At 45.6% G+C, this 22,744-nt stretch overlaps 1 protein-coding gene across 9 annotated transcripts in view; it reads right to left on the reverse strand.

Moving 5' to 3' along the window:
- Window positions 1-22,744, reverse strand: part of dicer1 (dicer 1, ribonuclease type III) — a 207,712-nt gene that overhangs the window by 145,686 nt on the left and 39,282 nt on the right. The gene's annotated exons all lie outside the window — the stretch shown is intronic.

Below are 22,744 nucleotides of genomic sequence, written 5' to 3' on the forward strand. Positions count from 1 at the left end.
CAGGTGACTTGAAATTCTGCTATGAGAGCCCAAATTTGGTCAAATTTCAAATTTGTCCTATATGCATGTGTGATACATCATTGGGAACCTTAAAATCTCCATTTTCTGGGGAAAGAAACATTTTTGACAGAAGGGCATTTAAAAAAAATAATAATAATAACAGCGAAACCCCAACTGTAAGTGAGAGCATGAGAGAGCATAATTAAAGACGCCGTGATTATAACTAGTGATGCACGATAATACATTTTTCAACCGATACCGATAACCGATAATTTCCTCCTCATTCCAACCGATAACTGATAATGTCAAGGCGATAATTCTATTAAAAGATTTATGAAAAACTAAAGTATACATAAGAGAAAATATTACTGTGCAAAAATATAGTTTATTGCTCTTTCTTTCCAACATCAAATATGAATAAGTAGTAAATTCCAATATCTAAATAATGACATTGTCTGACATTGTGCAATGGTAAATCTTTGGCAACAATTACTTACAGAGTAAATACCTGTATTGTTGCACAAAAATGCCTTTAAAAGTAAGCCATTCCTAACATACAGTGGGGGGCATAAGTATTTAGTCAACCACCAATTGTGCATTTTCTCCTACTTGAAAAGATTAGAGAGGCCTGTAATTTTAAACATGGGTAAACCTCAGCCATGAGAGAGAGAATGTGGAAATAAAGCAGAAAATCACATTGTTTGGTTTTTAAAGAATTTATTTCCAAATTAGAGTGGAAATAAGTATTTGGTCATCTACAAACAAACAAGATTTCTGGCTGTCAAAGAGGACAAACTTCTTCTAACGAAATCTAACGAGGCTCCACTCGTTACCTGTATTAATGGCACCTGTTTTAACTCATTATTGGTATAAAAGACACCTGTCCACAATGTCAGTTAGTAACACTCCGAACTCCACTATGGCCAAGACCAAAGAGCTGTCGAAGGACACCACAGACAAAATTGTAGACCTGCACCAGGCTGGCAAGACTGAATCTGCAATAGGTAAAACGCTTGGTGTAAAGAAATCAACGGTGGGAGCAATTATTACAAAATTACAAAAAGACATACCTCGATTTGGGGCTCCATGCAAGATCTCACCCCGTGGCGTCAAAATGATTACAAGAGCGGTGAGCAAAAATCCCAGAACCACACGGGGGGACCTAGTGAATGACCGACAGAGAGCTGGGACCACAGTAACAAAGGCTACTATCAGTAACACAATGCGCCGCTAGGGACTCAAATCCTGCACTGCCAGATGTGTCCCCCTGCTGAAGAAAGTACACGTCCAGGCCTGTCTGCGGTTTGCTGAAGAGCATTTGGATGATCCAGAAGAGGACTGGGAGAATGTGTTATGGTCAGATGAAACCAAAATAGAACTTTTTGGTAGAAACACAGGTTCTCGTGTTTGGAGGAGAAAGAATAATGAATTGCATCCGAAGAACACCATACCCACTGTGAAGCATGGGGGTGGAAACATCATGCTTTGGTCTGTCTGCAAAGGGACCAGGACGACTGATCTTTGTAAAGGAAAGAATGAATGGGGCCATGTATCGAGAGACTTTGAGTGAAAATCTCCTTCAATCAGCTAGGGCATTGAAGATGAGACGTGGCTGGGTCTTTCAGCATGACAACGATCCCAAACACACAGCCAGGGCAACAAAGGAGTGGCTTTGTAAGAAGCCTTTCAAGGTCCTGGAATGGCCTAGCCAGTCTCCAGATCTCAACACCATAGAAAATCTGTGGAGGGAGTTGAAAGACCGTGGTGCCCAACGACAGCCCCAAAACATCACTGTTCTAGAGGAGATCTGCATGGAGGAATGGGCTAAAATACCAGCAACAGTGTGAGAAAAGCTTGTAAAGAGCTACAGAAAATGTTTGGCCTCCGTTATTTGGCACATAACAAAGTATTGAGAGGAACTTTTGGTATTGACCAAATACTTATTTTCCACCATGATTTGCAAATAAATTCTTTAAAAATCAAACAATGTGATTTTCTGTTTTTTTCCCCACACATTGTCTCTCATGGTTGAGGTTTACCCATGTTGACAATTGCAGGCCTTTCTAATATTTTCAAGTGGGAGAACTTGCTCAATTAGTGGTTGACTAAATACTTTTTTCCCCACTGTATATAACATTACTACACTGCAAAAACACACCTCCTTAAAACTAGTCAGTTTTAAGTGTAAATCTATTGGAAATACAGTTCCTTGCAAAAGTATTCGCCCCCCTTGAATCTTGCAAGCCAAACATAAAGATGTGAAATTTAATTTTTTTTTGTCAAGAATCAACAACAAGTGGGACACAATCGTGAAGTGGAAAAACATTTATTGGATAATTTAAACTTTTTTAACAAATAAAAAACTGAAAAGTGGGGCGTGCAATATTATTCGGCCCCTTTACTTTCAGTGCAGCAAACTCACTCCAGAAGTTCAGTGAGGATCTCTGAATGATCCAATGTTGTCCTAAATGACCGATGATGATAAATAGAATCCACCTGTGTGTAATCAAGTCTCCGTATAAATGCACCTGCTCTGTGATAGTCTCAGGGTTCTGTTTAAAGTGCAGAGAGCATTATGAAAACCAAGGAACACACCAGGCAGGTCCGAGATACTGTTGTGGAGAGGTTTAAAGCCGGATTTGGATACAAAAAGATTTCCCAAGCTTTAAACATTTCAAGGAGCACTGTGCAAGCCATCATATTGAAATGGAAGGAGCATCAGACCACTGCAAATCTACCAAGACCCGGCCGTCCTTCCAAACTTTCTTCTCAAACAAGGAGAAAACTGATCAGAGATGCAGCCAAGAGGCCCATGATCACTCTGAGAGAACTGCAGAGATCTACAGCTGAGGTGGGAGAGTCTGTCCATAGGACAACAATCAGTCGTACACTGCACAAATCTGGCCTTTATGGAAGAGTGGCAAGAAGAAAGCCATTTCTCAAAGATATCCATAAAAAGTCTCGTTTAAAGTTTGCCACAAGCCAACATGTGGAAGAAGGTGCTCTGGTCAGATGAAACCAAAATTGAACTTTTTGGCCACAATGCAAAACGATATGTTTGGCGTAAAAGCAACACAGCTCATCACCCTGAACACACCATCCCCACTGTCAAAACATGGTGGTGGCAGCATCATGGTTTGGGCCTGCTTTTCTTCAGCAGGGACAGGGAAGATGGTTAAAATTGACGGGAAGATGGATGCAGCCAAATACAGGAACATTCTGGAAGAAAACCTGTTGTTATCTGCACAAGACCTGAGACTGGGACGGAGATTTATCTTCCAACAGGACAATGATCCAAAACATAAAGCCAAATCTACAATGGAATGGTTCAAAAATAAACGTATCCAGGTGTTAGAATGGCCAAGTCCAGACCTGAATCCAATCGAGAATCTGTGGAAAGAGCTGAAGACTGCTGTTCACAAACATTCTCCACCCAACCTCGCTGAGCTCGAGCTGTTTTGCAAGGAAGAATGGGCAAGAATGTCAGTCTCTCGATGTGCAAAACTGATAGAAACATACCCCAAGCGACTTGCAGCTGTAATTGGAGCAAAAGGTGGCGCTACAAAGTATTAACGTAAGGGGGCCGAATAATATTGCACGCCCCACTTTTCAGTTTTTTATTTGTTAAAAAAGTTTAAATTATCCAATAAATTTTGTTCCACTTCACGATTGTGTCCCACTTGTTGTTGATTCTTGACAGAAAATTAAAATTTTATATCTTTATGTTTGAAGCCTGAAATGTGGCGAAAGGTTGCAAGGTTCAAGGGGGCCGAATACTTTTGCAAGGCACTGTAAGTGAAATTATCTGCCAGCGCTTCAAGTGTATTTCAGATTTCTTGGAATAAAAATAGCTAGCTGAAAATAAGATTAACAGCATTATTTTAAGAAATAAATTATTATACTTAATCCTAAAAACTTGGAAGAAGGAAAGATTATGAATAATATTTGTGGCTACAGAATATTATTGTCATTTCATTACAAAAGGAATGTGCATATTTAAATTGATAAGTGTTAATAAGTGCCAATAAGTTTTGATTATCTACTGTGACTGTTATTGAGCAGACAAATAAGTTAGATAATTTGAAAAGTGATTGCTAATGTTATAGGCTTTGTTGCACACTGTGAAAATGATTAACTCAAAAGAGCAAGATGTCATGTATCCATTCTGCAGCGCACTCTCGACACTTGCTTTACAGCAGCTCAACCGATACATGGCAGTACTATTTGGACGGAGTTGGAGCTCGCATTACCGTGCGTGTTGTTTTGTGCCCGAGTTTTGTTAAGCCGAAAATAAAGGCAGCGTTACAAAGTCATCTGACCACTCGTCATTTTACATACTGAATGCATTACTGACTGGCTATCTTCGTTTTCTGCATGTTTAAATTATCATCTAACCACTGAGCCGTCATTATAAGCTTGCTAACTGGACATCACTTGTCCAAATGTCCGTGTTGAAACTGATGTGATTGGCATGTTTTTCATGAAGAATGGTGGTTGTAAAAACTGCAATTTTTTTTTTTTTTATCTGGGGCTTTGGCTCTCGGGTCATTTCGGTTAAAAAAAATAATAATAATAATCGTGTCTCATCTCGGCAGCTACGTTCCTACCGGATAATCCGCCAGCCCTGGCTGGTTCGCCACCGCATATTCGGGGCCTGGCTCTGCTCCGGACGGAGGTGCACGCCTGGGGGAACGCTCGAGAAACCGGGGCGTTTGTGTGGTTTGGTGCATGTTACACTTATCATCTAACCACTGTGCCGTCATGATAAACATGCTTACTTGACATCACTTGTCCAAATGTCTGTGGTGAAACTGATGTGATCGGCATGTTTTTCACAAAGAATGGTGGTCGTATAAACTGCATTATTTTTTCATCCAGGGGTTTGGCTATTGGGTCATTTCGGGGATCTCCTCCCGCCTGTGCCCTTCAATCCGTCCGGCCGCCAAATTAGCACCCGCGCCAGGCCCTATCTTGAACCGGAGTGGCGGCAGCAGCTAAGTTTGTACCGGATATCCGCCTGCCCTGGCCGTCTTGCCGCGGTGTATTCGGTGCATGGCTCTGCTCTGCCCGCCCAAGGCGAGGCGGCGGCGGCGGCCTGCCGTACCGGCCAGAGCGGCGGGCTCCGTCGGAAGATGGCTACTTGTCGACTATCGGTCTCGAGTCGTGCCGGTGTTTAGCCTTAGATGCGAGTTTACCACCCGCTTTGGCCTGCATTCCCATACAACTCGACTCTGTATCGTCACAAGCCCATAGTTTAGCTTAGTTTGTGTTCACAATGGCTTTAGCATTCCCGCTAGCAGCAGCCTTGTATTCGTTCCAAACATCTTTGTGATGCAGTTTTAAATGGCTGCTGGGTTAGTGGTGTTGAATGAGGACGCTTTCTTTCCGCCTCGAGGAACTTCTGCAGTGCATGTTTTGTTTTACACACGATAAATCCAGCCGTAACAGCCACCTTAATACAATTGCTTCAGGGTTAAACGGACAAATTAAAAATACAGTGCCCTCCATAACTATTGGCACCCCTGGTGAAGATGTTTTTATTCAAATAATATGGGACCTTAATGGAAAAAAGAGAAAAATCCAACCTTCAATACAAGTGCATTTATTCATTGGGGAAAAAAATCCCACATAAAGAAATAATTATTTGACATCAAATAATGTGTGTCACAATTATTAGCACCCCTGGTGTTAATGCTTTGTACAACCCCCTTTTGCCAACAAAACGAGGTCTGGGGACTGAGATGGCCATGGGAGGAGCTTGATTTTGTGTCTGGTGAACCATTTCTGTGTAGAATTAACCATATGTTTAGGGTCATTGTCTTGCTGAAATACCCAGTGACGACCCATCTTCAGCTTTCGGGCAGACGTCAACAGATTTTGATATAAAATGTCCTGGTATTTCAAAGCATTCGTGATGCCATGCACCCTAACAAGGTTCCCAGGGCCTTTGGAAGCGAAACAGCCCCACAGCATCACTGACCCACCCCCATACTTCACAGTGGGTATGAGGTGCTCTTCAGCATGAGCATCTTTAGTGGCACGCCAGACCCACTTAGTCTTTGTTGCCAAAACTATCAATCTTGGTCTCATCTAACCAAAGCACACGGTCCCAGGCTTCAACTGGGACCGTTGAGGGCAAGTTGTTGCCCTCTGCCCGAAAGCTAAAGATGGGTCGTCACTGGGTCTTTCACCAAGACAATGACCCTAAACATATGGCCAAATCTACACAAAAATGGTTCACCAGAAACAAAATCAAGCCCCTCCCATGGTCATCTCAGTCCCCAGACCTTGTTTTGTTGGCAAAAGGGGGTTGTACAAAGTATTAACACCAGGGGTGCTAATAATTGTGACACACATTATTTGATGTCAAATAATTATTTCTTTATGTGGGATTTTTTCCCCACTGAATAAATGCACTTGTATTGAAGGTTGGATTTTTCTCTTTTTTTCAATTGAGGTCCCATATTATTTGAATACCAGGAGTGCCAATAATTATGGAGGGCACTGCAGTTCGGGGGCTTAATGGGCCATAAAACTGCTATAGCAGCATTAAATCATTATATAAATAATATTTTTAAAAATTATAATCATAAATTATATTAAATAAAAATAAATTAAATCCACCAAAAAGATGCTGCCGTTTGAATGCATGCATATGGGTGTACTCCTTAAATGCCACCTCAGGTGTAGAGGTGGGTAGAGTTAAGCCTGTCACAATATGCAATAATTCCATTTATCGCACGGTAAATGAAAATGAAGGCGGTAATTTTCCCGCTGCGATTTATCGCCTCACATGTATTATAATATTTGCTGCCCCGTCAGAGTGTGGGCCATTTTTCACTAAAAGGATTTTAAACTGTCAGTTCAAATAGGCTACGTTCATACTACAGGTCTTAATGCACGAATCCGATTTTTTGTCATATCTGTTTTTTGGCGTGCCCGTTCAGACTGCCTTTATCCATTGAGACCGTTCAAGTATTACGCATGCGCACTAATTCGCAGTCTGACACGCGCTAAGCAAGAAGACCCGCATGCGCAGAAGCATCAAAACAAATAACAGACGTCATCCGTCATTCCAGGGATATCATATTTTGCTTTTCAAAAGGAGGACACAAATAACAGACATAAATAATCCCCGTTTAGGCTTATTTTCAAAGTTTATATGGATCGATAGCATGCACGCACTGTCCGTGCATGTCACAAACACATACGGGCAGTTTGTCCCGACTCTCGGCCGTGGAGGCAATGTTAAAATATTGCTCACTTGGAACAGAGAGAAAACTGAGCATTCTCAGGCTTATCCTCAACCCATTTTTATTTTTTATGACTTGTCAAGCTCAGCCCTTCCTCAAAAGCCGTGTTCACTGCAAGCTAGGCGCTAATAACGCACAGGTGCATTGCTACGGTAACGACTCTCTTGCTATTTGATGACGTAATTGCTGCATTAAATCCGATTTGCGGGACTGGACAGTACAGACCGCCGCGACAGTCTGGAAAAATGTGGCCCAGATCGGATTTAGACCACATACAAAAGTGACCCAGATCGGATTTGAAATGGTCCCGTTCTATGCGACTTGTCACGTTCAGACCGTCAAGTTAATGCCTCACTCGAGTCGGAAATACACGAAAAAATCGGATTCGTGCATTAAGACCTGTAGTATGAACGTAGCCATATTGTGTTGGAGAACTTGCAATACTTAAAATGGAAATGCAAGAACTTTAAAGCACACATTTATTCTGTCTGGCAATTTACCTGAGGCCAGTAAATAGTTTTTTTTTTTAACTGCTATGACAAAGACACGTTTATTGTAATCTTGTATTTGTTTATTACTTATAATTTATTATATATTTGCTGCCCCCGTCAGAGGGTGGGCCTTGTTTGCACTAATTTAAAGATTTTAAACTGTCAATTCAAATATCGTATTGGAGAAATTGCATTACTTGAAATAAATCTATTGCAACTTATCAGTCCCAGTTCTTGTCTACAACACTGTACAAACATTGTCAATGCATATTCCATATAGAATAACAAAATTAAATCACCTGCCTTTGTAATTATTACACCTGTTTATTATGAAGAGCTGAAGTAAACAAACAATTAACAGTTTGTCAAGAACTTGTTCAGGTCATGTTTTTGTATTCACATTTTATTGACTTTTCACAACACTTGGGCTCATGTTTGGGAGAGCACAGCAAACAGAAGTTTCAGCGTGCACTCTTCGCCTTTCCAACCTCTCATAACGCTCTGATGTGGTGCGCTTGACCTCAGAATAACTCAAGAAGAGAGACGGTGACCAATCGGGATGTGTTGTCAGCATTTCATCGCTGGTTACCTAGGAACACGACAGGTTACACAACGGTAAAAAAAAAAAAAAAAAACGTATTGAAACCAAAACAGTGGATAAATCGTTCAACTTACAACAGTAGAGATGACGGGAACACACTCTCATTCCAGCAGAAATATGATAAAAAGAAGTTCTTTTCCGACGAACCGCTGCGACCCAAGTCATCCGTCGTGCCTTCGTGATCTGATATTTGGTCATCCATGCAGGAAAACGGTTTTCCTTGCCCTTTTTTGTCGTGGGTGGGAGAGCTGTTGCACCCGGTAACACATCAATACACACCCATAATTTCTTTCTAATACACCGAAGGAATTAGCTTAGCACTACCACACGTTACAATCCCCGTTGAGTTTGGCGGGCCGGAAGTAAAGCATATTACCAGCATGGAGGTGCGTCCAAACAATGAAGTAGTACGTCCCATTCCCTATTGGAACCCGATCTGGGTCACTTTCGTATGTGGTCTAAATCCGATCTGGGCCACATTTTTCCAGAATGTGGCTGGCGGTCTGAACTTTCAAGTCTTCCAAATCGGAATTCATGCAGCAATGACATCAGCAAAGCGAAAGCGGCAGGCAGGACGGGAGCGATGTAGCTGTGCATTAGCTTCTGGCTTGAACTCTGCTTTTATGCACGAAGCGGGCTTAAACACGGTCATAAAGAAATACATGAAGAAAAGGATAAGCCTGACAATTTTCGATTTTTATTCTATGCGCCGAATGAGCAATATTTCAGTGTTACTTACATGGCCGAGACGGGGCAAATTGACACACCCACGTCATGTCATGCACACAAGTCAAGGCTTATGTGCATGCGTGTATGCGTTCTATCAGTCCATATAAACTTTGAATAGGACTAAACGGGGATTATTAACGTCTGTTTTTTTTTCTCATCTTTTTGGAAATCAAAATATGATCACCCTGGAATGACATACAGCTAGCATGAGTAATTTGTTTTGATGCTTCTGCGCATGTGGTCACTTTGCTGAGCGCTCTCTGACTGCGAATAAGTGCGTATGCGTGATACTTGAACGGGTTCCATGGACAAAGGCAGTCTTAAAAACAGACATTACAAAAAATTGGATTTGTGCATTAAGACCTGCAGTATGAACCTAGCCTTAGTGAAGCCAAATTTTTGTTACTGCTACTTACTGGTAATTAATCTATTTTTCTCTGTTGTCGTTGACGTGCGATTGTTAGTGTTATTACAACTATATACCTCTGTGCCGAAATGCTTAAGTTATTGAAGTGCAATTTTATCTTTCCTTGAAAAAGACATTTAATTATTCTGTGTTTCTGTGCGGTATTGATATTGTTGTCTTTAACTTGAAAGAGGCCTGGTCTATTGTTTTTGTTGTGAGTAAACGTTTATTGGATTTAAATAGGTGTACATAAAATTACTTAGTATTTTTAATATGTACTGTATTCTTACTGTGTTATTGTAAATTGGTTAAAAAAATAATTTGGGGGGGCGCAATAAATCATGAGAGAATTTGTTAAAATTTGTTATCGCGACAGGCCTAGGTAGAGTAACCAAAAATTAGCGGTACTTCAAAAAAAATATTACTGTAATTTCCCAAATATAACGCGCACCCGTGTATAACGCGCACCCCGACTTTACCTGTAAAATCTAGGGAAAATTCTTGTACCCGTGTATAAAGTGTACCCTAATTTTAGCACCAATAAATATGAGCCTCGTGTCTCGAACTTATATAAAGTAAGCGGTTGCAGCATTTTTTTAATCCTTTTGTCAAATATTTTTTCTAAAAAATAGAATATTAATTTTCTGTGGTAAAATTGCTCACAGTATACGATAATAATTTTCAGAAAGTAAGGAGTTGTAGCGAGTTTTAACAGACTTCACCAGCGGAACTAATGTTGGCAAGTTGTGTAGTTCCCGGGGGGAAGAGTTTAGTAAAGGGAACAGCCGGAAGTAAACAAATGTCCCGCGATTTTCAATGTAAATAAAACAACGCGGCTTGGCTCAGTGGTTCGACACGCTTCCTCAGACTCCTGTCCTAGCTCGCCACATGGTCAACATTTATACGAAACGGATCGCCGTTACGTTCTCTTCAAGACAACATCGCCATGTGGAGGCATGTTGCGACGATAAGGGAAGAAAAATGTACCGGTAAATAATAAACGAATAGTACAAAAAAACATTTTCATTTTATTAGATGTGAAAAATATCACGAAAACAATTATTTACCACATGAAACTTGATTATTATATCACTGTTGTTTGGATTAGGTGATATTGTGCTGGTCCATGCTTACAATGGAACATGAATCACGATGAATTTTTTTCTGTCTCCGTCCCTGTACCCGTGAATAACGCGCACCCATGATTTTACAAGTAAATTTTGGGGAAAAAAGTGCGCGTTATAGTCGGGAAATTACGGTACTCAAGTAAAAGTAGTCATCCAAAAAAATACTCAAGAACAGGTAATAAAATAAGTACTGAGTGAAAAGATTTTTTTTTAATTGTATATTTTTTGTCTCAGCACAACAATTCTATTACTGCTGCAACGATCAATCGATTTACTCAAGTAATTTGATTAGAAAAAAATGTGAATTTTGCTACTTCGAGTATTTGTTTAATTAAACTGATGTTGTCGTGGTTTGTTTTAAAGTGTTTGCATTTAGTTCTATTGATTTGGGTGGATACATTGCTCTCTAGTTGCAACAGTAAATATGACATAACTCCTTCCACATGGCTGAATCCAGCTGCTCCCTGTTAAGACCAACATAAGGGTATATTTAGCCATGTTTTATGTAGATATGTGTTTGAACCATTTGTTAAGAGCATTGTATTTAAAAAAAAATAAAGTTTGCATTTAATAGCATTTTAGCTAGCGGACTTTCGCGATGCAAATTAGCCAATTGTTCTTTTGTTGTACTTAAAAAAAAAAAAAATTTTTTTTTTTTTTTTTTAATACCGTTTGAGGCTCAGCTCAGGTATTTTATGTTCCTTATCCGATTACTCGATTATTTGAACTAACTAGTTCATTGATTAATCAACTACTAAAATCATCTATAGCTGCAGCCCTAAAATCTATATGAACTGTTATACTGTACTATAACAAATAAATGACCATATTAGGCTAAAGAAATACAAAAAAACACAAGAAAACAGGGACTATTTCAAGGAGTAGGCATTATAATAGCCGTGTCAAGAGTTTTACTAGTTTCGATAAGAAGGTAAATAGTTTTTTTGGTTATCCGTAAACTACGGATAACGGATTTTCACACAAACGCACATCGGGGTATCATTTATCTTAACAAGAAGAGGTGTGACAGTTATTTTTCGAGCGCCCAAGAACTCATAAAAAAAACTTTGAAAAAGCGCATTTAGCAAGGTTTCGTCATTCGAGATTTGCGTGTATCCGTCCTCCGAAACAGCCTGATAGAACAGATATTAATATGCCTGCCCCTCTGCTATCGGATGAGTTGTTGACATCAGCGTGGCAGCGCTTTGAAAACAGAAAAAGTCTCTACTTTGGGTCTGCTCCATTCAAAACGGCCGCCTCGACTCACTTTCATTGAGAAGTCCCCTCCCAGGTACACAACAAATGGAATGCCGCACAGCCTTTCCAGGGTGTCTACAGGTATCATCAAATGTCATTTAATGCTTTTTAATGTCAATTTAAACAAAGTTAATGCCCATGCCCGAGTGCAGATCGCTTCACACAGACAAATTCTAAGTGTTAAACAATGAATGTTTTTAATCATTGAAAATACAAATGCAACTTAAAAAGCTTGATGCAACTTCTGTTCCAGGGAGAACACAAGGCTCAGGAAGGCGGTGCATACATTAAGGGAAGCTAGGAGAGGAACTCAAGTTGCTGAAGGGTATTACCTTCAGCGCCAAAATTAGCAACCAGAGTAACTACCGGTACATAGGAGCAAATACTGGGCTTAAAGCGGAAATGTGAACTAAGGTTGACCAACCATGTTTTTGAATAATATCAATGGCTCAACAATTATAAGCATATTTTCATTATTATTTTTTTTTTAACGTAACCCTTCCAGATTCTTTGTTTAACCCATAGCAACACCCTTGACAACGATAATGCTTTTCTTCGGCAATCTTCGAAAATCTTCGGAAATTACGTCACACCGGGAAGTGCGAGGGAAGTCCGCCATAGAACAGTATTGTTTGTTGCATTGCTTCTCGGTAAGATGCCACGGCAGTGTGTGGCGATGTTTTGTTCTCACTCAAACGAAAAGTTTTATGAGTTGCCAAAGGATAGCAGGGCACGTAAATGGACATCTTTCGTTCGCACGAAGCAAATGAATTTCACGCCATCATCGAGTAGTGTTCTCTGCTGCAAACACTTCGAAGATGCCTGCTTCCTTAACCGGTCTGCTTATGATCAAGGATTTGCCAAAAAGTGTGATTTTTGGCTAGATGAATGATGACTTTGTCAAAGCAGAGCTGCCAACTATTGTGGAATGAACAGTATAAGCTAGCGACGTTAGCCTAAAGTTAACTCGCAATCCCCGATTATAGTTGTTGTTGCGTTCGCTAGGTTAAGCGTGTTGAAATTGTGCGTCATCCACGATCTTATCCGAAAGGGTTAATCCACTGTCAATCCGGAAAGGGGTGTGGATGTGCATATAAGCGGGTCGGCGTCGCGGTAATTCACGGTCACGTTGCCGTAAGAGACACACACCGCCGGTGAGTTTGTGCACATTTATTTGCATTTGTATTATGTATTTCCACCTTCATGCTTCAAGCATTGCATTGCATTTGTACGGCTCGGAGTTTCTTTCACGGTGATCGCTTGATAGTAAGCCTGAACGATATATCGTTTAAACATCGCCATGCGCGTGCGCGATAGTCCCATCGCAAGCACGTGTGGTAGTTATTTTTTTTAATCCACATAAGCCTTGCTTTCTGCTCTGTGCACAGCCTCACACCCTCCCTCTCCCAGCCCTTTGTTCCTCTCAGTCACTGCGGCACTTGCTTATGAAAGTTAACGATGGCTTTGATCTGCCCAAAGAAGCCGGGCAGCAATCTGTCAATCATCGTTTAACTTGTTAAAACAGTTTCTGCAAGGAAGCCACCCTGGAATGAATGTGTTTGTGTGGAGACAGAGACATATAAATGCCGGAAGTGATCATGAGGAGTCTGAAATGTATACAGTGGGGAGAACAAGTATTTGCTATAGTGCCGATTTCCCACTTGCAAAGCATGTAGAGGTCTGTAATTTGTATCATAAGTTCTCATCAACTCTGTGAGGGACGGAATCTAATACAAAAAACAGAAAATCACGTTGTATGATTTTTAAACAATATATTTGTATTTAACTGCATGAAATAAGTATTTGATACATCACAAAAATCAAACTTAATATTTGGTACAGAAACTTTTGTTTGCTATTACAGATACCAAACGTTTCCTGTAGTCCTTGACAAGGTTTGCACACACTGCAGCAGGGATTTTGGCCTACTCCTCCATGCAGATCTTCTCCAGAGCCTTCAGGTTTCGGGGCTGCTGCCGGGCAACACGGACTTCCAGCTCCCTCCATAGATTTTCTATCGGGTTCAGATCTTGTGACTGGCTAGGCCACTCCAGGACCTTAAGATGCTTCTTACGGAGCCACTCTTTAGTTGCCTTGGCTGTGTGCTTTGGGTCGTTGTCATGCTGGAAGACCCAGCCACTGTTAGGAATCCTGACCCCTGAGCCCTGCTCCTCCGTGTGTGTGTGTGCATCTTGATTGCAGGATTGGACAGATGGGTGAGCCTGGGACCAGGTGCAGGTGATCGTCGTTAACAGCCTACTTAAACCTGTCCCTGGCCTCACCTCATCGCCAGATCAACAACTCAGCTCAAAGAGTTGGTGACTCCAGCCTCAGTCAGAAAACCTGAAAAATACTATTTAGCTAATTCTTCTTTTATTCCCTAGATCCTGCAATATTTGCCTGCTTGCCCATCTGCTCATCAATTGCAAAGACTCACCTGACTATTTCAACACCTTCCGCCAACCCTGTCAATAAAGTGTTATCACTGCCAGTTTTGCCAGTCATCTCTGCGCTTAGGTCCCCCCATAACCCAGAACCACAACAGCTTGATCTGGCCACATTATGGACCCAGCAGAGACCAGCCCGCTCCGCCGTCGATTAGCTGCACAGGACGGTCTTCTGGAGCAGCACGGCGAAGCAATCACAGCCCTAATGAGTCAGGTTCGTATGTTCGCTGAAACCCTTACTCGCCTCCAGACTGGGCTTTCCTCCCTTCCGAGCGCACACCGCCTACTGCCGAGCCATCTAACACTGTCCCTTATGCCGTCAGAGAGCCGTTTGATCCGGCACCGGCTCCTTATCATGGTGACCTAGGGGCGTGCCGGGCCTTTCTGATGAAATGCGCGCTTGTTTTCAAACAGCAGCCCCACATGTATGCTTCTGACGACGCCAAAATAGCATACCTTATAGGCTGCCTTCGGGGCTCAGCACTTGAATGGGCCACGGCCACGTGGGAGGGGCGATCTCCTACCTGCTCCTCTTATGATGCCTTCACAGAGGAAATGAAAAAGATATTCGATCACCCAGTGCGAGGTAAGGAAGCAGCAAACGTCTCATGTCGCTCCGGCAAGGCTCTGACAGCATGGCAGACTTTGCTATTCTCTTCAGGACGCTTGCCGCGGAGTGCCACTTCAACGATGAGGCACTCCCAGATGTCTTCCGGGGTGCTCTCAATGACTCAATCAAAGATGAGTTGGCCGCCCGCGATGAGCCCGCCAATCTTGACCAACTTGTCGATCTGTCCAACCGGCTTGATTGTCGTCTCCGTCAGCATCGCAGGGAGCGCTCGAGACGGCAGGGGCCTCTGCCTTCGTTGGCCACCCTGCCACACGGCCTTCTATCCCCCTCGCTTTATGAGTCTAACGACTCCCCAACTGTGTTGCCTCCTAGTGTGGGACCCGAGCCGATGCAGCTGGGACGCGCCCGGCTCTCCAGTGAAGAGAGGGAGCGCCGCCGGGATGGCAATCTGTGCCGTTACTGCAGGGGAAGTAATCACTTTCTCGCCAACTGTCCACTGCGGTCGGAAAGGAGGGCCACTCCCCCTTCCAATAGGAACAGCCAGGTGAGTAATAACCACACCACAACCACTGTTCGCTTAAAACTATCTGCTACGCTTAATTGGAGGGACCAGTATATGCCGTTATATGCTCTTGTTGATTCTGGTGCAGATGACAACTTAACTGACCGCAGTCTGGTGGACCAGATGGGAATCACACTGCAGCCTCTGAACACCTCAATCAAAGCTCGGGCCCTCAATGGTCATCTATTGCATTGTGTTTACCAAGTGACTGTCCCGTTATCAGTAGTACTCTCTGGCAACGACAGAGAGGTAACGAGATTTTATGTTTTTGAGAATTTGCAAGTGCCCTTAGTTTTTGGCCTTCCTTGGTTAAAGACCCACAACCCCAAAATTGACTGGAGAGAGGGCAGCATAACGGCCTGGAGTGACTTTTGTCTCAACAACTGCCTGGGTTCGGCTACCGGTGTCGCAGTCTCACCTCCAGTACCCGAGCAAGTAGATCTGTCTACTGTCCCGGTCTGTTATCATGATCTTGCTCCTGTTTTTAGTGAAAAATGTGCCAAGACGCTGCCTCCCCATAGACCCTACGACTGCACCATTGACTCGAAGCCGGGTGCGCCTCTGCCATTAGGTCGTTTGTTCAACATATCACGCCATGAACGGCAAGCTATGGAGGAATATATCACTGAATCTTTGGCTGCCGGCATCATCCGTCCCTCCTCTTTGCCGGTGGGGGCTGGGTTTTTCTTTGTTAGCAAAAAGGACAAGACCCTGCGACCCTGTGTGGACTACAGAGGCCTCAACGCTATAACTGTCAAGAACAGGTACCCGCTGCCCCTAACTGAGTCTGCCTTTACTCCCCTTCATGGTGCCACAATATTCACCAAGCTCGACCTGCGCCGTGCCTACCATCTCGTCTGCATTCGTGAGGGGGACGAATGGAAGACAGCCTTTAATACTCATCGTGTCCACTATGAGTACTTGGTGATGCCCTTTGGCTTAACTAACGCACCTGCTGTCTTCCAGTGCCTGGTCAATGACGTCCTGCGGGACATGATAGGCAAATTTGTGTTCATTTACCCGGACGATATACTTGTTTTTTCAGAATCCCCAGCAGCTCACGTAAGCCACGTGCGACAAGTGCTCCGGAGACTGCTTGAGAATCAGCTGTATGTCAAACCAGAAAAGTGTGAATTCCACGTCTCCCAAACCACATTCCTCGTTTTGTCGTCGCTGAGGGGAAGCTCAAGATGGACCCTGCCAAGGTGATGGCTGCTGCTGAGTGGCCAAGGCCTGCCACACGGAAAGGGCTGCAGCGCTTCTTGGGCTTCGCAAATTACTACAGGCGATTCATCAGGGACTACAGCCGGGTGGCCACCCCCCTCACAGTCCTGACTTCGCCATCAACCCCATTCAAATGGTCTGGTGCAGCTGAGGTGGCATTCAGTTACCTCAAGAAGCTATTAAGTTCCGCACCAATCCTGTGTCACCCCGACCCATCTCGCCAGTTCATTGTCGAAGTGGACGCCTCAGATCTGGAGTGGGCGCAGTGCTTTCCCAGCGCTCACGGGACGACAAGGTACACCCTTGTGCTTTCTTCTCCCGAAAGCTTTCTGCAGCAGAGCGCAACTACAGTATCGGCGACAAAGAGCTCCTGGCAGTGAAACTGGCCCTGGAGGAATGCCGCCACCACCTGCAAGGGGCAGAGCACCCATTTATTGTATGGACCGACCATCGGAACCTTGAATACATCCGGTCAGCGAAGAGGTTGAACTCCAGGCAAGCCAGGTGGGCTCTTTTCTTTGACCAATTCTTCTTTACCCTGTCCTATCGACCAGGGTCGCAGAACATCAAGCCCGATGCCCTGTCCCGTCAGTTTTCGCCCAGCTGCAACATACTAGACCCTAAACCCATTCTGCCCTCTGCCTGTTTCGTCGCTTCACTCAATTGGGAAATAGAGTCAGTGGTGAAGCAGGCCCAAGCAAAGCAGGCGGACCCCGGAGGCGGCCCCAGGAACCGTTTGTTTGTGCCCGACTCGGTCCGAGCCCAGGTGCTAGAGTGGGGGGACTCCACACCCCTGACATGTCACCCTGGCATGAGCAGAACCCTAGCGTTTATTAGGCGGCGGTTTTGGTGGCCCTCCATGGAAGGAGACACAAGAGCCTTCGTGACGGCTTGCACAGTTTGCGCACGAAATAAAACCTCCTCCAAGCCCAGTTCCGGCCTTCTTCAGCCACTCCCTGTTCCTGGACGCTCATGGTCGCACATAGCCGTGGACTTTGTCACTGGTCTCCCGCCTTCCAAGGCCAACACAGTCGTGCTCACTGTCATAGACCGGTTCTCAAAGACTGCTCATTTCATAGCACTACCCAAGCTTCCATCCACTAAAGAAACAGCGGATCTGTTACTACACCATGTCATCCGTCTACACGGAATCCCTGTTGACATGGTTTCTGACCGTGGCCCCCAGTTCATCTCCCAGGTTTGGAAGGCTTTCTGTACGGCCCTGGGCATCAAGGTTAGTCTGTCCTCCGAATACCATCTGCAGACTAACGGGCAAGCAGAGAGAGCCAACCAACAACTGGAGTCCGCCCTGCGCTGTATGTCCAACACACACCCATCTTCCTGGTCACATCTCGCCTGGGTCGAGTATGCGCATAACACGTGACCGAGCGCTTCCTCAGGTATGTCACCCTTCCAATGCTCCTTGGGATACCAACACCCCTTGTTTCTATCACAGGAAAGTGAATGCACTGTTCCATCGGTGCAAACCCACATGCGCAAGTGTGCCAGAGTCTGGAAGACTGCTCGCGATGCCCTGCTCCGTGCAGCCTCAACTTCCAAAACGCAAGCTGATCGCCGACGTATACCAGCGCCATCTTACACCGTCGGGCAGAGGGTCTGGCTCAGCACCCGTAACCTCCCACTCAAGGTGGAGTCCAAAAAACTATCACCACGATTCGTGGGCCCCTACGAGGTCGCAGCAGTGATAAACCCATGCGCTGTTCGCCTCAAGCTCCCTGCATCCTTCAGAGTCTACCCCACGTTCCATGTGTCTCAGGTAAAGCCAGTTTCACCCAGTCCGTTGTCTGCTCCAGTGCCGGCCCCTCCTCCTCCTCAGCTCATCAACGGGCATCCTGCCTTCTCCGTCCAGAAGCTGTTGGACGTGCGTCGATGAGGTCGAGGTCTCCAGTACTTAGTGGACTGGGAGGGATATGGGCCCGAGGAGCGCAGCTGGGTCCATGCCCGCCATGTGCTATGCCGGTCGCTTATCCGTGACTTTCATCATCAGCACCCTGGTCGCCTGTCTCGCGCGCCAGGTGACGCCCGTAGGAGGGGGGGGGTACTGTTAGGAATCCTGCCCCCTGAGCCCTGCTCCTCAGTGTGTGTGTGTGTGTGTGTGTGTGTGTGCATCTTGATTGCAGGATTGGACAGATGGGTGAGCCTGGGACCAGGTGCAGGTGATCGTCGTTAACAGCCTACTTAAACCACTCCTTGGCCTCACCTCATCGCCAGATCAACAACTCAGCTCAAAGAGTTGGTGACTCCAGCCTCAGTCAGAAAACCTGAAAAATACTATTTAGCTCATTCTTTTATTCCCTAGATCGTGCGATACTTGCCTGCCTGAACACCTGCTTGCCCATCTGCTCATCAATCGCAAAGAATCACCTGACTATTTCAACACCTTCCGCCAACCCTTTCAATAAAGTGTTGTAACTGCCAGTTTTGCCTGTCATCTCTGCGCTTGGGTCCCCCCCTAACCCAGAACCACAACAGCCATGACCCATGTTCAGGGCTCTCACTGAAGGAAAGAGGTTGTCAGCCAAGATCTGGCGATACATAGCCCCATCCATCCTCCCCTCAATACGGTGCAGTCGTCCTGTACCCTTAGCAGAGAAGCAGCCCCAAAAAATGATGTGTCCCCCCCCCCCAATGTTTCACGGTTGGGATGGTGTTCTTGGGGTTGTACTCATCCTTCTTTTTCCTCCAAACACGACGAGCCGAGTTTAGACCAAAAAGTTAAATTTTGGTCTCATCCAACCACATGACCTTCTCCCATTGCTCATCTGGATCATCCAGATGGTCAGTGGCAAGTTTCAGACGTGTCTGGACATACACTGGCTTCAGCAGCGGGACCTTGCGTGCGCTGTAGGATTTTAATCCATGACGCCGTAATGTGTTTCCGATGGTTTTCTTCGAGACTATGGTTCCAGCTCTCTTTAGGTCATTGACCAGGTCCTGCCGTGTAGTTCTGGGCCGATCCCTCACCTTCCTCATGATCAGTGATGCCCCATGAGGTGAAATTTTGCATGGAGCCCCAGAACGAGGCAGATTGACCGTCAACTTGAACTTCTTGGTTTTTCTAATAATCGCTCCAACAGTTGTTACCTTCTCACCAAGCTGCTTGCTTATTTTCCTGTAGCCCATCCCAGCCTTGTGCAGGTCAAATATTTTATCCCCGATGTCCTTACACAGCTCTTTGGTCTTGGCCATTGTGGAGAGGTTGGAGTTTGTTTGAGCATGTGAACAAGTGTCTTTTATACAGGTAACGAGTTCAAACAGGTGCAGTTACTTCCGGTAATGAGTGGAGAACAGGAGGGGTTCTTAAAAAAAGAACTAAGAGCCGAAATATTTACTAATTGGTAATGTATCAAATACTTATTTTGTGCAGTTAAATACAAATCTATTATTTAAAAATTATACAATGTGATTTTCTGGATTTTTGTATTAGATTCCGTCCCTCACAGTTGAAGAGAATTTATGATACAAATTACAGACCTCTACATGGCTTGCAAGTGGGAAAACCAGCAAAATCTGCAGTGTATCAAATACTAGTTCTCCCCACTGTACATGTCACTCTACCTGTCACAGCTAAGGTAGATAAACAGAAGCATTTAATAAAGCCAAGCATTTATCTACTACAGTACTTTATTCTTGTTAAAAAAATGATTTGGTTGGACAGTTATGTTTAAAACTTAACATAATTATGACATTTGAAGTGCTTAAAAACCATTTATTTATATACATTTTTACATGTTTACTAACGCATCTTGTTTTCAATACTTCAATGTTGCAAAAGCAGTCGAGTCTGTCGTGTACCATCTAGTTCTCCATCCATCCATCCATTATCTTCTGCTTATTCCGGGGTCGGGTCGTGGGGGCAGCAGCTTCAGCAGGGAAGCCCAGACTTCCCTCTCCCCAGCCACTTCAGCCAGCTCCTCCGGCGGGATTCCAAGGCGTTCCCAGGCCAGCCGAGCGACATAGTCTCTCCAGCGTGTCCTGGGTCGACCCCGGGGCTTCCCGCCGGTGGGACATGCCCGGAACACCTCTCCAGGGAGGCGTCCAGGAGGCATCCGAACCAGATGCCCGAGCCACCTCAACTGGCTCCTCTCAACGCGGAGGAGTAGCGGCTCGACACCAAGCCCCTCCCGGATGACCGAGCTTCTCACCCGATCTCTAAGGGAGAGCCCTGACACCCTGCGGAGGAAACTCATTTCGGCCGCTTGTATCCGTGATCTTGTTCTTTCGGTCATGACCCACAGCTCGTGACCATAGGTGAGGGTAGGAACATAGATCGACCGGTAAATCGAGAGCTTCGCCTTTTGGCTCAGCTCCTTCTTCACCACAACGGACCGGTGCAGAGTCCGCATCACTGCTGACGCTGCACTGATCCGCCTATCAATCTCCCGCTCCCTCCTACCCTCACTCGTGAACAAGACCCCAAGATACTTGAACTCCTCCACTTGGGGCAGGATCTCATCCCCGACCCGGAGAGGGCATGCCACCCTTTTCCGGCTGAGGACCATGGTCTCGGATTTGGAGGTGCTGATCTTCATCCCAACCGCTTCACACTCAGCTACAAACCGCCCCAGTGAGAGTTGGAGGTCACGGCTTGATGAAGCCAACAGCACCACATCGTCTGCAAAAAGCAGAGATGCAATGCTGAGGCCACCAAACCGGACACCCACAACGCTTCGGCTGCGCCTAGAAATTCTGTCCATAAAAATTATGAACAGAATCGGTGACAAAGGGCAGCCTTGGCGGAGTCCAATCCTCACTGGGAACGAATTCGAGTTACTGCCGGCAATGCGGACCAGACTCTGACACCGGTCATACAGGGACCGAAAAGCCCTTACCAAGGGGCTCGGTACCCCGTACTCCCGGAGCACCCTCCACAGGACTCCCCTAGGCACACGGTCGAACGCCTTCTCCAAATCCACAAAACACATGTAGACTGGTTGGGCGAACTCCCATGCACCCTCGAGGACCCTGCCGAGGGTGTAGAGCTGGTCCACTGTTCCACGGCCGGGACGAAAACCACACTGCTCCTCCTGAATCCGAGGTTCGACTTCTCGGCGGACTCTCCTCTCCAGCACCCCTGAATAGACTTTACCAGGGAGGCTGAGGAGTGTGATCCCTCTATAATTGGAACACACCCTCCGGTCCCCCTTTTAAAAAAGGGGGACCACCACCCCGGTCTGCCAATCCAGAGGCACTGTCCCCGATGTCCACGCGATGTTTTAGAGGCATGTCAGCCATGACAGCCCTACAACATCCAGAGCCTTTAGGAACTCCGTGCGGATCTCATCTACCCCCGGGGCCTTGCCACCGAGGAGCTTACCAACCGCCTCAGTGACTTCAACCCCAGAGATTAAAGAGCCCACCTCAGAGTCCCCAGGCTCTGCTTCCTCAAAGGAAGGCGTGTCGGTGGAATTGAGGAGGGCTTCGAAGTATTCTCCCCACCGACTCACGACGTCCCGAGTCGTTGTCAGCAGTACACCATCTTCACTATACACAGTGTTAATGGTGCACTGCTTTCCTCTCCTCAGACGCCGGATGGTGGACCAGAATTTCCTCGAAGCCGTCCGGAAGTCGTTTTTCATGGCCTCGCCGAACTCCTCCCATGTCCGAGTTTTTGCCTCGGCGACCGCCGAAGCCGCAGTCCGCTTGGCCAGCCGGTACCTGTCAGCTGCCTCCGGAGTCCCACAGGCCAAAAAGGCCTGATAGGCCTCCTTCTTCAGCTTGACGGCATCCCTTACCGCTGGTGTCCACCAGCGGGTTCGGGGATTGCCGCCACGACAGGCACCAACTACCTTACGGCCACAGCTCTGATCGGCCGCCTCAACAATGGAGGTGAGGAACATGGCCCACTCGGACTCAATGTCCCCCACCTCCCCCGAGACAAGGGAGAAGTTCTGCCGGAGGTGGGTGTTGAAGCCCTTTCTGACAGGGGATTCTGCCAGACGTTCCCAGCAGACCCTCACAATACATTTGGGCCTGCCAGGTCTGACCAGCATCTTCCCCCACCATCGGAGCCAACACACCACCAGGTGGTGATCAGTTGACAGCTCCGCCCCTC

This window comes from Corythoichthys intestinalis, chromosome 15, assembly GCF_030265065.1.
Source record: "Corythoichthys intestinalis isolate RoL2023-P3 chromosome 15, ASM3026506v1, whole genome shotgun sequence".
Classification (NCBI taxonomy): domain Eukaryota; kingdom Metazoa; phylum Chordata; class Actinopteri; order Syngnathiformes; family Syngnathidae; genus Corythoichthys; species Corythoichthys intestinalis.